At 35.0% G+C, this 15,980-nt stretch overlaps 1 protein-coding gene across 1 annotated transcript in view; it reads right to left on the bottom strand.

Annotated features, from left to right (window-relative positions):
- The window catches only part of PCLO (piccolo presynaptic cytomatrix protein), a 398,423-nt gene that overhangs the window by 26,794 nt on the left and 355,649 nt on the right, over positions 1-15,980 (bottom strand). The window lies entirely within an intron of this gene.

Here is a 15,980-nt window from a genome sequence, read left to right as displayed (position 1 = left end):
ATTTTCAGTAGAGATGGGGAGGCATTTCTTTACTAATGCCTTTGTAGATGTGTATTTACCAAATAATTTAAGTTTCTTTGGTATTATTTTATATTTCATTTTTTCCTTTAGCATCACAAAATAATTATTCTTTATTATCCTAGGACAGTGGTCCTCAACCTTTTTGGCACTAGAGACTGGTTTTGAGGCAGACAATTATCCCATGGATTGAGGGTTATAGGGAATGGTTTCAGGATGAAACTGTTTCATCTCAGATCATCAGGCATTAGATTCTCATAAGGAGCATGCAACCTAGATCCCTCACACACGCAGTTCACAATAGTATTCACATTCCTAAGAGAATCTAATGCCATTGCTGATCTGGCCTGGTTACTAACAGGCCACAGACCAATACAGGTCTGTGGTCCTAGGGTTGGGGACCCCTGTACTGGAAGAAATAAAGCTTTCAAAGTTATAAGCTAAGAAATTATTCCATATATTTCTATAGCCCTCTGTCTTCCAATCTCTCACTCATTTCAGCTCATAGTTTTGCAAAAGAGATAGAAGTTAAAAAGATCATTACAATTACAGCATCATTGGTGCAATGATGGAGGCACTGACAGGAGCAAGAGAAAATTTCCTTAACAGAGCAAGCTGGAGAGTGCCCACAGATAAGTTCTTGAAAAAGGTAAGCTGAGGGGTGGGTCTCAAAGGATGAACAGGTGTTTTCCAGGATCAAGCATTTTGGGAAGGGGTGATCACATTAAGCAAAGAGAACAGCAGGAGCAACTGTAACCAGAGAAACTGCAGAGCCTGTGTGGAAGGCTCCACACAATTTTGATATAACCAGATGTAAAGTGGGAGAAAGGACATGTCAGGAGATAAAGTGGAGAAGTAGAAAGAGGGGTCGGTTGTGTTAAAACCTAGCTAGAGTTATATGGTTGATGGGGTCCATAGAAACATTTTATGCTAGAAAGTGACAAAATCAGATTAGACAGGTGCTGTAAAAGAGATGTGAAGATGATGATAATTCATCTTCAAAAACTTCAAAGGTAGATTAGGAGATCAATGTGGACACTAGACATTTCTTTTGGTGAGATGTGATGGAAACCTAAACTTAGGCAGTAGTTAGAATGAAAAAAAGGAAAGAAATTTAAGAAATACTGAAGAGGTAAAATCTGCAAGTATTTGGCAATTGTCTAACTGTGGAAATGAGACAGTGATTAGAAGAATAATGTAACTGAAACCAAACCTGAGATATAAAATGCAGGAGGAGTAGAAATTTACAGGTTAAGAGCCATAGTATTTTCTTCTATCCTTTAGCGAAACGAACAAAACTAAAATCTGATGTATTTTTCTATACCAATAAATTTGCATATTTAGAGTTTTAAGTCTTCTTAAAAGTTTATGTTTAAATCGTTAACAAATTATTCTTGAACAATCATGTTTAAGTAACATAAAATTGTATATTTCCATAACATGTCTCCATGTTATCATGTTTGCCATTGCAACAATTCAACCTAGATTGATTCTAGATCATATTTTGCAAAATGAATAATTAGTGACTCATTAATTAATAAAGACACAACTTTTTGTTTTGATACTTTAAGTTCTGAGGTACATGTGCAGAACGTGCAGGTTTGTTATAGGTATACACGTGCCGTGGTGGTTTGCTGCGCCCATCAACCTGTCGTCTACATTAGGTATTTCTCCTAATGCTATCCCTCCCCTAGCTCCCCATCCCCCAGAAGGCCCCAGTGTGTGATGTTCCCCGCCCTATGTCCATGTGTTCCATTGTTCATCTCCCACTTATGAGTGAGAACATATGGTGTTTGGTTTTCCGTTCTTGTGTTAGTTTGCTGAGAATAATGGTTTCCAGCTTCATCCATGTCCCGGTAAAGGACATGAACTCATCCTTTTTTATGGCTGCATAGTATTCCATGGTGTATATGTGCCACCTTTTCTTTATACAGTCTATCATTGATGGGCATTTGGGTTGGTTCCAAGTCTTTTCTATTGTGAACAGTGCTGCAGTAAACATACGTGTGCATGTATCTTTATAGTAAAATGATTTACAATCCTTTGGGCGCATACCCAGTAATGGGATGGCTGGGTTAAATGGTTTTTCTAGTTCTAGATCCTTGAGGAATCGCCACACTGTCTTCCACAATGGTTGAATGAATTTACACTCCCACCAACAGTGTAAAAGCGTTCCTATTTCTCCACATGCTCTCCAGCATCTGTTGTTTCCTGACTTTTTAATGATTGCCATTGTAACAGGCGTGAGATGGTATCTCATTGTGGTTTTGATTTGCATTTCTGTAATGGCCAGTGATGATGAGCTTGTTTTCACATGTTTCTTGGCTGCATAATTATCTTCTTTTGAGAAGATGACACAACTTTTGAAAGCAGGGTTTTAAATAACTCAATAATTTCATCTCAGTCTATTGTTTTAACCAGTGCCACAATTATTTCCAGGAGTATTTTAGTAGAATATTTTATTTAAAATATATTTAAATGCTTTATTAAGAAAACTATGAACATGAAAACGATTAACTTTAATTTTTATAAAAGTTTAAAATATCACATGACATGCTAGACAAATCTCAATCTGAGACTGCTAATCCATGTTCCTAAAGTCACAAGAAAATGACATTCTGAAAGTAGATCATATTCAGAGCTCTAAAACACCCATAAACCAATGAGCAACAGCTCATATTAATTTTACTCAGATGAACTCATGGCTGACTATAAAAAAAAACCTGTAAATTGAGGAATAACACAGCAGTCTCAACAAAAAACTAAATTGCAAAATTTGACCTACATTTTGACCCAGCCAAGTCATCATTAATTAAAAGGAAATGAATTCAAACTATCAGACTACCAAAAGTAATAAACACTTGAAGAAAAAGCTGTCTTGAAAATAAATTGTTGAGAAATAGTTCCTGTTCATTTGGCCTCTTGCAGTAACTGAAATCATTATAAACTACCTTTTCCACCAATTAAAATAGAAGTCAAAGAGAGCATGCCTCTGCTTAGCTAAACATAGAACCATAGAATGTAAAATGGACTCAGGCACTTCAGCACTAAAAGATGGCTTCAACTAATAAGTGTATTTCTCTGATTTAATGTTGCATTAATGAATGAAATAAATATTTTTTAAAAAGCAAAATAATAACTCAGTTAACCGCCTTACTCTAGAAGATGTAGTATTTTGATCAGTTACATTTCTTCTGGTTCAAGAAATTCCTTAATGTTCTCAGCAAACATTCTGAAATATGTATAGCAACATTTAAGTCTTCCCAAAAATAGAATTGTAATTTCTTGTGATGAGCCTGCTTTTCATACCTTATGGTGGCATTCTGAATTTCTGATCTCTTTGTATAATACCATAGATGCATAAAATACAAAGTATTAAACTAATTCTCCTGCCCTTTTCAGGATATGCCCTAAATGTTTTAATTAAAAACATCAAATCCTTCCTCTAAGACTTTTCTGCCAGTGATTTTCTGCCTTTACTGAGAGTGCTCCACACACACACTCACATACTAATCAGAATATGGAAGAATGTAATTGAATAAATTCTTTAAGTAACATAAAATTTTGTATTTCCATAACACATCTTCATATTATCATGTTTGCCATTATAACAATTCAGCCTAGACTGATTCTACATAATATTTCTGCAAAATAAATAGTGACTCATTAATTAATAAAGACAACTTTTAAAAGCAAGTTTTAAAAGAACTCAATTATTCTATCTCATTCTGTTCTTTTAATCTGTACCACAATTATTTTCAGGAGCATTTTAGTAGAATATTTTATTTAAAATATATTTAAATATTAAGAAAACTATGAAAAATGATTAGTTATATAAAAGTTTAAAATATCTCATGAAATGCTAGACAAATCTCAATCTGAGACTATTAATCTATATTCCTAAAGTCAAAATCCTAAAGTCACAAGAAAACCACATTCTGAAAATACATAATATTTGGAGCTATAAAACACACATAAATCAATGAGCAACAGCTCATATTAATTTTACTCAGATAAGCTCATGCATAACTGTGAAAAATAGTTGAATCAATTAGATTGATTCAATTAGATTATTAAATCAAAGAAGGATCAATTAGAAGAACCTAACTGAATTAGATTCTTCCATATTTGAAACAACAGGTCAATGTCATTATCTATAAGCTAAGAAAGCCGGGTGCAGTGGCTCATGCCTGTGATCCCAGCACTTTGGGAGACAGAGGCGGGTGGATCACCTGAGTCAGGAGTTTGAGACCAGCCTGGCTAACATGGTGAAACCCCATCTCTACTAAAAATACAAAAATTAGCTGGGCATGGTGGCAGGCACCTGTAATCCCAGCTACTCGGGAGGCTGAGGCAGGAGAATCACTTGAAACTGGAAGGCAGAGGTTGCAGTGAGCCAAGATCGCACCACTGCGCTCCAGCGTGAGCAATAGAGCGAGATTCTGTCTCAAAAAAAGAGCAAAATGCAAACATTCTACCTAATTGAAACTCCAAATTACTCTTTTAACTCATCTTTAAAGTACTGTATTGTCCTATAAAGCATAGTCAATTTCTTTCTTAAAAATCCTGTGAAGGTTTGCTTTTCATCATGTTCCAACAGTTTCCCTGACTTTTAAAATCAGTTTTTACCTTGCCCTCTGCTGTTAACATTTTTTTTTCTGCTTAATCTTTCTAAATCATATTTGTGTTTAGTGATCATTTTACATGATGACCATTATCACATCATTTCATCTTGATGATGCTGGTGCCCGAAGCTGTTTGATTTGCATTTTGATTCTGAATCATTTTTAGAACAAAGACCTCATTTGTCTTCCCAGATCACTCTCAGAGCTGTCTGTCCTGCATCTCATACCTCTGCCCCTGCTTGCATTCCAGTCCTTATCTGTTGAATTGCCTCCAAAGGAGCCCTCCGACTTCAGATATGATCCTCCCTAACCCATCCCTCACAGCCCCAAATCTGTGTAATTTTCCTTCTTAAAATCAATCTGTATCTTCCAACTGCCTATCTACAGTGTGGAGTCTAAGTTCCTCTTGACAGCTTCAGATATTTCATAATTTATCTGAACTGTGACTACTCTCAAATCTTATCTTCCACTACTCCCTCCAGCACAGAACTATGCTACAGTCAGGCAGAAGTGTCCGCAAGTTCACCAGTATCACATATTTTCTCATATTGCAAAGGCTTTGACAATGATGTTTCCCCATATTAGAACCCTTGCCAGCCTTCCTGCAACTATGAATACATATTCCTTTTATTTCAAGAACTATTTAAAAAAATATTCCTGCCAGGAAGGCTTTCCTTATCCATCCTAAAGCGGAGTACCTTGATATTCAATATACATTCACATCTGTCGGAACTCCATGCCAATTGTTCATGAACATGTTTGTCCTACTAGACTGTTTTTTTTTTTGGTAGAGACACTGCATTAATAATCTTCTGTAGGTACAGCTACACTTGTGAAAAGAGAAGCACAGTCAATGTAAATTCAGAGTTACTATACTTTTAAGTAAATTATGTAGTTTTTAATTGAAGTAATAATCTCTCTGAGTTCAGTTTTAGGGTGGTGAACTCCTTAAAACCTGTACAACAACATACAGGATTAACATGACTTTTCAAGGTGTCTTAGGTATGGCTGGCATACGCAAAGAATCTAATGTTTTAACAGACTCTCTCAATGTTTTTGTGTAAGCATTTATTTCAGTTTCGCAACTACGTTATTAAGGTTGGTTTAGCCTTTGGTTTCTCTGAGTTTTTATTACTTGATTCAAAAATATTTATCAAGTGGGCATTTTGTGCAAGTCCCTGAGCCAGACACAGGGAATAGCATAAATATTATAAAGTATTCTTGTGAGATTTGGGTCCACCAGATTTTCCAAAGGTCTTAGCCGAATGCTTGGCAAATAAATGAAAGTTGTGTTGTTTTTGTTGTTATTGTTGTTAAGGGGTATGTGTAGATTTTTTTTTGAAAAAGATGAATTATCATTTAGAATGAATATATATATATATAATCATTCAATATGACAATATCATAATACGATGTGTAAGATAAAGACCTGCCACTGCTACTTAGCATTACATAACACCAACAACAGTTTTCTGGGCTCCAGAGTGCAATGTAAATTAGAGAAATCACAATGGTGTGCTATTTCTTGGATAAGTGAGCATTCACGTTGGATGATAACAGCCTAAAATTGCATCTGCTTAGTGCAGGACAAAACATGACTTGAGTAGATAGCAATTCTTGTTTCAAAGTAAAAGATTTAAACAGAATAATTCACCTCCACAGTTTTTAGTGGTACAAAACAAATAATAAAATATATTGATTATTTTAGAGACTAGCAGTCAACATTTAATAAACAAGCAGTGCTGTACTTTCTCCAAAGTCTATTATCACGTGTTCATACTACTTTCTTATCTGTAAAACTGGTTCCTTAAGGGAAAGTAATACTTGGTTGACCAAGGGCTTCTTTTCTGAAGTGTGCTGGTCTTTTCTTTTCCCAGTTTTACTTTTTTACTCACTTATAAAGTATTTTCTTACACAGAAAATTATGTAAACTTCCAGCATTTTCTAGAAATAATAAATTAAAAAAATTTTTCATTAGAGAAAGTAATTAAAAGGTGGGAAAGTGCATTATCTTCAATAAATTTTGTCATTTTTAAAACTTTTGATTTTTTTCTTCCTTAACATTTATAAATTTATTTTTAAACTTTCAGTGAACTGGAAAAATAATCTAAAAGTTAAAATGTTTGAATTTCATAGACTTTTTTCAAACCCCCAGAGATTTTGTATTTTACATCATCAAAGTCAGGTTTTTTAAAAGTGAAAAAACTTTCTCAATTCAACAATGGTGCTATCAGGAAGTGTTTAATGAGTGTGTCAGATAAAAAGAGTACTTAATTGTAATACCTACTACTGAACAGTTTTAAGAGAATGGATATTCATAATAATTTAGGGGAATGGTAGAAAATTCTTTACTTCAAATAATACCATTTTTTCTTATTATTATGCAGTTTGATTCTTATTGCTTGTTTTTTATTTCTTCGTATAACAAAAGGTTGAATAATTTTATGGCTTTTTTTTTTTTTTTTTTTTTTTTTTCCTGAGAAGGTCTCACTCTGTCATCCAGGCTGGAGTGCAGTGGCGTGATCTCGGCTCACTGTGACCTCCGCCTCCTGAACCCAAGCGATCTTCCCTCCTCAGCATCGCAAGTAGCTGGGACCACAGGCATGCACCACTACACCCAGCTAATTTTTGTATTATTTTGTTAGAGATGGGGTTTTGCCATGTTGCCTAGACTGGTCTTGAACTCCTGGACTCACACAATCTGCCCACTTCAGCCTCCCAAAGTGCTGGGATTACAGGCGTGAGACACTGCACACCACCACAATTTTATGTTTTTGACTTCTTTCTTAAAAAAATAAAATCTGAGATTTCACATATCTCAATCCTTTATTTTACCAAACTCATAGTCAAATTACTAAGAGAAACCCACTGCCAATTTTTTTTTTAAATCTGATTCTTGGATTCTTTACATTCATATTTCTTTTTTTCTTTTTTTCTTTTTTTTTTTTGAGACGGAGTCTCGCTCTGTCGCCCAGGCTGGAGTGCAGTGGCCGGATCTCAGCTCACTGTGAGCTCCGCCTCCCGGGTTTACTCCATTCTCCTGCCTCAGCCTCCCAAGTAGCTGGGACTACAAGCGTCCGCCACCTCGCCCGGCTAGTTTTTTGTATTTTTTAGTAGAGACGGGGTTTCACCGTGTTAGCCAGGATGGTCTGGATCTCCTGACCTCGTGATCCGCCCGTCTTGGCCTCCCAAAGTGCTGTGATTACAGGCTTGAGCCACCGCGCCCGGCCTTACATTCATATTTCTTAAAATAATTTGTAATGCCTTTATAATATATTGGCTTTTTAAATTTTGGTAGATGAAGATTTAGCTTTTCTCATTCCTGTCATATGTTACAATCTTGTTAAACTAATATTTGGAATTTATATTAACTTGCCTCTTTAATATTCATTTTTGAGAAAATTTGGTTCTTATATGGCTTTATTTAATTTTATTTTTTTCCTTAAGTTATTAATTGCTTTGTTTTACAATTTGCTCAGCTTTCCATGTATCTATCTCTAAATGTTCTCAACACTTCCAAGAGCACCTCTTTCAATACTATTTTTCACTTGGCCAGACACGTCATGACTTTTGTCAATTCTCTTCTCTCCTGCATGAGCACCCCATTCACTACCCATGGGCAGCCTAGAACTCTCCATATATTTTTGTTTTTGAAATTCATGTTGTGGGAGATGTCAAAGAGAAGGAAGATTCACATTCTATGCCAGCGCTATCTATAATGATCCCTGGCTTTGTTTTTTTAAGGTAGTATCTGTGTGTGTGGCCGATGCTCAGGTGAAGATGCAAAGTAGTATCAGCTCTGGTTTTGAGTTCCAGCCAAGTTGATGGGCACTCTGCAGCAGCTGCCCCCATATGTTGAGAAGATGAAACTACAGGCTGGCTCTTCTGCTTGTGCTTGGTCACAGTGTATACCTGTTCACCTCCCTGGAGACAAACGCCATTCGAAATTGGGTTTTCAGGGTCCTGGAAGTATTGAATGAATTTCTAAACTTCACTAGTTTCTGTGGAGGGCCAATTTTTTTTACTGGGCTACTAGAAATGTCCAAAACCCCAAAATACATTGGAATCAAATTCAGAATTTTAATAACTGCTAATGAGCTCTTCATATTTGATATTTGATCTTCATATCTCTATATCTGATCGGATTTTCTCAGGTGTTCTTTATTTCTGCTGCATGGCTGTTGTCTTTAGATTCTCTTTTTCTCATCATGGAAGTCCTCTATTCTTTGTGTCTCTTAATTCACAAAGTATTGTGTGTGGGGGCAGGGTATGCTTGCATGTGGTTAATTCGCTATTTTGGTGGAGCATATCTTCAAGGAGCTTCCTGAGATAGGTAGCACGGAAAGTAAAAGTTTTGTTCTTAGCCTTCTCAAAAATCATTTCATTTTACCCTTACATTTGATGGATAGTTTGTGTATAGATTTTTAGTTTACAATCCCTTCCATTTGAAATTTCAAAGGCATTAATTATTATCCTTTTCCTTTTAAGCCTCTATTATTGCTGCTGAAATATTGTTTGAATTCTTATCTTTTCTTCTTTCTGGTTAATGTACATTAATTAATTACCTGGAGAAATATTTAGCATCTGCTCTACGTTTCTTGTTTTCTGAATTATTATGATGCTTTCTCATGCTGCAAGTCTCTTTATTTCTTGTCTTTCTAATGTGGAGACTTGTTTTCTTCAGTTTAAAGAAATGTGTTGTAGTTTGAATAACATTTCTTTTCATCTCTCTCTTTTCTGTGGAATTACTGCTAGTTAGAATTTGAGGCTGATAGGTTAATCACTTCAATGTTTTTAACATTGATAAGTTTTTTTTATTGTTGTTATTGCTAACTTCTCTTCAGTGAAAAGCCATTGTCACTGACATGCCAGTTCATAACTTTTTTTTTTTTTTTTTTGAGACAGAGTCTTGCTTTGTCACCCAGGCTAGAGTGCAGTGGCACGACCTCAGCTCACCACACCCTCTGCCTCCTAGGCTCAAGCAATCCCCCTATCTTAGCCTCCCTAAAAGCTGGAACCACAGGCATGCACTACCATGCCCAGCTAATTTTCGTATTTTTTGTAGAGACGGGGTTTACACCAAGTTGTCCAGGTTGGTCTTGAACTCCTGACTGAAGCAATCTGTTCTCCTTGGTCTCACAAAGTACTGGGACTAGAGACATGAGCCACTGTGCCTGGCTCTCCAGTTTATAATTTTTGACCATGTTTGTTCTTGTTCTTTTTTGAGCAAAATGTGGGAGATCTTTATTTAGTATAGTGATCACTTAGTGATCATACAAGTTACAATATTTTAGTCTTATTTATCATGTGTTCATTGCTTTTATTTTTGGTTTCTTTTACTATATGTGTTATTATTATTTGTAAGCAAAAATGTCTATTATTTCTTTGATGGCTTATGACTTCTTATCTTGCTTAGGAAATTGCCCCTCATATTCCACTAAGCCTGTTCAAATCTTATTTGGATTTCCTTCAAACATTTTTATTATTTCATTTTTAAATTTCATCTCCTTAACCTTAAAATTACTTGGTATATGGTAATGACTAGATGTCCAATTTTCTTTTCTTACTGAAGAAAATTATGGCAGAACTATTTGATAAACAAACCAGCTTTTTCTATGGAATGAAATATCTGTTCCATTGGAATTTATAATAATCATTTACTTTAAAACCATATATGGACTGGTTAAGTTATCCATTTGTCCATTTATCTGTTTGTCTATTTTGTGTTAATTTAATGTTGTTTTGAATACAGAAATTTTTAATATCTGATAAAACAAGATTTGTAATTTTGGCAAGCTACATAGCATCTGTAATGTAAATGGTGTTATTAGTTGGCTGGCTATAATCATTAAGTGTTGGATGTTTTCCTTTACAAACAACTTAAGATAGTCTTATAAATTTAAAATGATTTTCATGAAATAGCTGTGTAACCATCAATATCAAAATAAAAATGTTGGTAAGTACAATGGTAAGAGTCAGGTGATGTTAGATTAGCTACCTGTAGATTCTAACTCAAATAAGTTGGCTATAAAACTCTGCTTGAATGGTTTTACTGCTCTAGGTCTCTGTTTCCTTGACTGTATAAGGTGGAAATTGCTATTTCAATTATTCCACATCTATTATCTCCTACTGTCTTGTGACAAATGAACCAGCCAATGTGAAGGTATTTAGAACAAAATAAACATTATATATTTGTGATATTTATACATCTTTTGTTAATTTTCTACATCTATACTAAGAAAATATTCTTGGCTTATATTTATTCAGTGTTATTTGCTAAGTTTTAGTATTCTTATCTTGATTCAAAAGCCTCTCCCTCATAAGTAAATCAGAGCAACAACTCCCAGTGCAACATTTCAGGGACTTGTAGGTAAAGAAGACATTTAAAAAATTACTGAAAACTACTATTTCAGATATTAATCTTTGAAAGTCTAAAATATTCTGGGCTTTCATCAAGCAATTGACAATGCTTTGATGTGTGCTAAGACTAAGAAATACCCAAGATCACTTCCAGAAATTTAATTTATTTAACTTTTCAGTAGTGGATCAATACCCTCCAGAGATGAATCTGACTTAGATTTAAGACACAAATTAAAAAAAAAAAAATTCAATATTAGGGTATTTTGCAGTAAATGTCATTAATTTTAAATTCTCAGTGAATAATCCAGGACTAGAAATAAGTGACACTGGATTTTAGATTCTCGTAATTTAGGAAAATGTGATAAGGTCCAGGGAAATCACCCCCAAATAGGAGGAGGCTTTCCCCTTGCACCCTTTACTCTAGCGTCACTGAATAACTTCTCTCCTATATACCCCCAATCTTTTCTTCCATCTGTGTTGTTCCTCATGGTGTTCTTCAGTCTGAACTTGGCCTCATTCATTGCCACATGTCTAGACCTTGTTCAACTTTCAAAGCAGTCACTACTTGTAACCTCTTTCACAAAACCATGCTCCCCACCATCACTTCTACAGATGCTGCCACGCTTTTCAATGCTGAAATTCCAAAGCACATAATTTTCCCTCTGGTTTATACATTTTTATTGTAATTATTCTTTGCATCATGGTTATTGAAGCCCCTTCTCTGAATGGACACTGGCTATACACACCTGGTTCAGCAAGCATGCTTCCTGGCTGCTGATGAAATAGAACCAATCATACTAGATGGACAGTATGCTCCCTCAGCTCAGCATATGTATTGAATTGATCTCTGTAGGATTCAAAGTTTTAATATGGTGTTTTGCATATAATAGATACACTCATATATAACACTAATCAACTTTGGAAATATAAGAAAGGTAGCATAAGTATTGGGAAAAATAAGACAGCAAGGTCCCGTATTTGTGGAGTGAATTATTGGATGCCATAATAATAGCTGTTATTATACTCTAATTGAGGATCTTCCATAATGGTTTCATATTTTCTCTTTGAGAGTAGAGCCTAGCAAATTTCTAGAATGTTTGAGGTTTATTTGTTCTGGAAACTGAATTTCCATTCTTACTGAAACTAAATTGAATTTTATAAAGATACTTAAGAAAACAAATAATTTATTAGGGTTATTTATTATTTAAAGGTATACAGCCAAGAAAATTAAACTTCATGGAAAGTTGTGATTGTAATACTTTTTAAAGATGATGAACACCTGGTTTAGGAGACTTAATGGATCAAGGCAGCTACTACATGGATGTTCACTGGCAAAAAATAACAGTACTAAATACATCCATCTTAACTAATGGAAGGGTCAACTAGCTTAAAGGATGTAATTAGATATTTTTAGTGTAAATTGGGAAAACATTCATCTGTACAATTTGAAAGTCTAATTGGTTTGATTTGAATCTTAAAGAAAAGTGGTCTTGTATAGCTCTCATTGTCAACAAGTGCACAACATTTTATCAATCCTGAATAATAATCATTTCTTGGGATGGGACCAAAATGACTCTGTCTCATATATACTTCTAATTTAATAATAGCTACAACTTAAAGGATGTTAACTGTATGCCAAACACAACACTTATTTTCACTTTACATATGCTCTTAATTGTGGAAATTCAATGACTGATTAGTGGAGATAGTCTGAAAAAGTGTTACTGTTTTATACTACAACTTAGGTCAGAATCCCAGAACCCTTCATAGAGCTCACATTCTGACCCATTGAACTAATCTCATGCTGGGATTAAAATTCATAAACAACTTCTATGAATAAGGAAAAACATTGTTAGAGAAAATGACTAAGTGGAAAGTTATTGTTTTTAAATTAGAAGCAGAATAAATGGACTTGCTTAATAAGAAGAACAAGGACATGACTATTTAACATTAAAAAACAGTAACATTCTCAACAGAAATTGCAACCCCATAAAACATTACTTTTTACATTCTGAACCCTATAAAGCAAAAACAAGAATAAAAATTGTATGTGAACAAACTGTCTAAAAGCGATTACTTAAAATCTGTGATATACTCTGAATTAAAGTATGCTGTCCTAAAGCAAATCTTTGTAGATGAGTATTTCTTAGAGTGGACTAAGTTGTTCATAAAGCAAAGTGCTTAAATGAATAATATAAGTACTCAAGATGAAGTAGAACATTTCAAGGATCTATAATTTCAAGAAAACTGTGCTTATTACAGAGTCAGTTTTTCTAATGTCCTGGTGAAGGATTGAATGGAGGAAAAATACAATAAAAAACTATATATTTTGTCTAAAAAAATGGAATTGACTCTTGTTTGTTTTTGTTCCCCCACTAAATTGGCTGTTTATGTTCACTGACAACAAAAGGAAGTAAAGACAATTCTTTGGATCACTCAAAACAAACACAGATTATACATATATCTCAAGTACAACACAAAGTTGATTCCATATTTCTATGTGGGCAAAACAAAATCTTGCACTTTAAATTGATGTGTCCTCCTATCTTCATAGAGCAAATACATTCTTAATCATTTTCTCCTCACTCTGTTTATATATTCTTTCTAATTTAAAATTGCCTCTGGAAGTCTAATATTATTGCAGTTTTCTTCTCCATATTATTAACTCTTTTTTATATTTCTCTTACAGTGATTCATGCCCAATTCATATGGTTATGTAGATTATAAATTTGACTATTGTCAAATGTTAACAGTAACTCAGTCAAAAACAACTTGTCCAAAAAGTTGCTACCAAAAGGGCACTTGACTATAAATAACTCACATTATATTATATATTCCATCTTGTTCCTGTCCTCAACCCCCGCCCCTCTGCTCAATAACTAATCTGAGATCAACTGTTGATCAGGGTCAGTTCGTTAAAGGGGAAACATATTGACTCATAAGTTTAAATAAAAATAAAGTAGCCTCTGATTGGCTCCTTCTTGGAAAACAAGCATGTTTTGTGTGGGACTGATATGAAAGAAGAAAGCAGTATTAGGATGAACAATTTCTGTTCATGACAGCTGTTAACATTTATACTAAAACAATTTTATTTATAAACTTTAGGATTAAAGAAAGGTAAAATTAAGTAGCTAAAAGTATGCATGAATTGCTTCTCTATATATGTACATTCTAGAGTAATATGAAAATCAATAGCTGCTAATTGTATAGACATTCTCTGAACAACTCTGTGGGTAAGGCTGCTGTCTGCTAAGTGCTGGGATAACAAGAGGAGTAAGTGCTTTCTCTGGTCTGAGAGTTGTTCATCCTTATGTAGAAGACAAAAATAGAAATAGGTAATTTAAATCAAAGAACAATGATAAAATATGCAAATTCTGTCAACTGTGTGTGTTAAGAGCATAGAAGGAAAAGAAGGCAAAATGGGGAAGAGAGTGAATTAAGTGCAGGGCATACGTAGTTTGATGCATCCATGTAAAATATTGTGCCGGCCCTACACTTATGTGCTTTTGGATGCATTCTTCGGTCTTTTCCTTGCTTTCTTCTCGGAGTAGCTGCCCTGTACAGTTTCCCAGACCTCTCTGTCAACTGGCTTCCAATTGGATTTGATCAGGCACTGGCAGAGATGGGAGAATGGGAGGAAGAGAGAACCAGGATATTTCTCCCCATCCTTGTCTGTCTCAGGACATATTTCTGGCACTGGCTGAATTTCTTTCATGTTTCTTACTCCCAGAAAGCAGGCATGTCCTGGTTTTGGCTCTCACTGTCCTCTAGCTTATGGGAACAATAGCTATTTTTCTGCTGCTTCACTATACCCCACTTAGTTTCTCAGCTTCTTTCACAAGTATATAATCAATTGCTAGTCATTTGTTTCCTCTATTTCAAATATTCAGAGCCATTTATAGTTTCCTGGTTGGACACAAATGCCTGACACACTGAGTCTAAATTCCAGGAGTTTGGGCTGCAGGTTTGGGACTAATCAACTTGTAAGAGAGAGTTCATGAGTGTGTACAGAGATAGGGTAGGTAAAAAGATTGGTAGATTGAGGGTGGAACACTGAGGTATATTGCAAGAGATAAAGGAAGCATAGCTTTTGAAGGAGTCCAAAGATTAATTTACAATTTGAGTAGAACAAGAAAAATGCGGCATTCACTTAAGCCCCTGAGAAAACCTAGGTATCACTTAGACCCAGCATTTGTCAGATGAGATTTCTGAAGATAGAGAAATGAGGTCACATATCTAATAAAGGCCAGAATTGAAAACCTGTTTTCAATTCTATTTCCCTAGGTAGTGTTCTTGTGATAACACACCCATAATCGTGCTTATAGGGTGACATTTGGTGTCATTTTCACTTGTTCTGACCTTGTTCTATGTGTGCACTTCAGTTTCCTTTTATATAACGCCAATATATGTTATTAGTTATCTCATAGGTAATTGTAAGAATCAAATGAGACAGTGCATGAAAAGTACTTAGAATAAACTACTTAGAATAGTTAAATGTATTGAGAGAGGTTGGAATGACACATGAAGGACAATAGGGCTACTATATTCATTTTATTTTTTTTTTATTTTTTCAGATGGAGTCTCCCTCTGTCACCCAGGCTGGAGTGCAGTGGTGAGATCTGGGCTCATTGCAAACTCTGCCTCCTGGGTTCAAGCAATTCTCCTGCCTCAGCCTCCTGAGTAGCTGGGATTACAGGTGAGCGCTACCACACCTGGCTAATTTTTGTATTTTTAGTAGGGATGGGATTTCGCCATGTTGGTCTCAAACTCCTGACCTCGTGATCTGCCCACCTCGGCTTCCCAAAGTGCTGGGATTTCAGGAGTGAGTCACCACGCCTAGCCAGGGATACTAGATTTTATCACACTATTATGAAAGGTAAGCTAGTCATCATAAAGCTTATAGATACTCTTTTTATATGTTTGCTGAAGTTAAGGTGTTTTCACATTTGGTAATAACTTACTATTTGTTTAATAAAA

This window comes from Piliocolobus tephrosceles, chromosome 8 (assembly GCF_002776525.5).
Source record: "Piliocolobus tephrosceles isolate RC106 chromosome 8, ASM277652v3, whole genome shotgun sequence".
Classification (NCBI taxonomy): domain Eukaryota; kingdom Metazoa; phylum Chordata; class Mammalia; order Primates; family Cercopithecidae; genus Piliocolobus; species Piliocolobus tephrosceles.
This window is presented reverse-complemented; position numbering and strand designations above follow the sequence as displayed.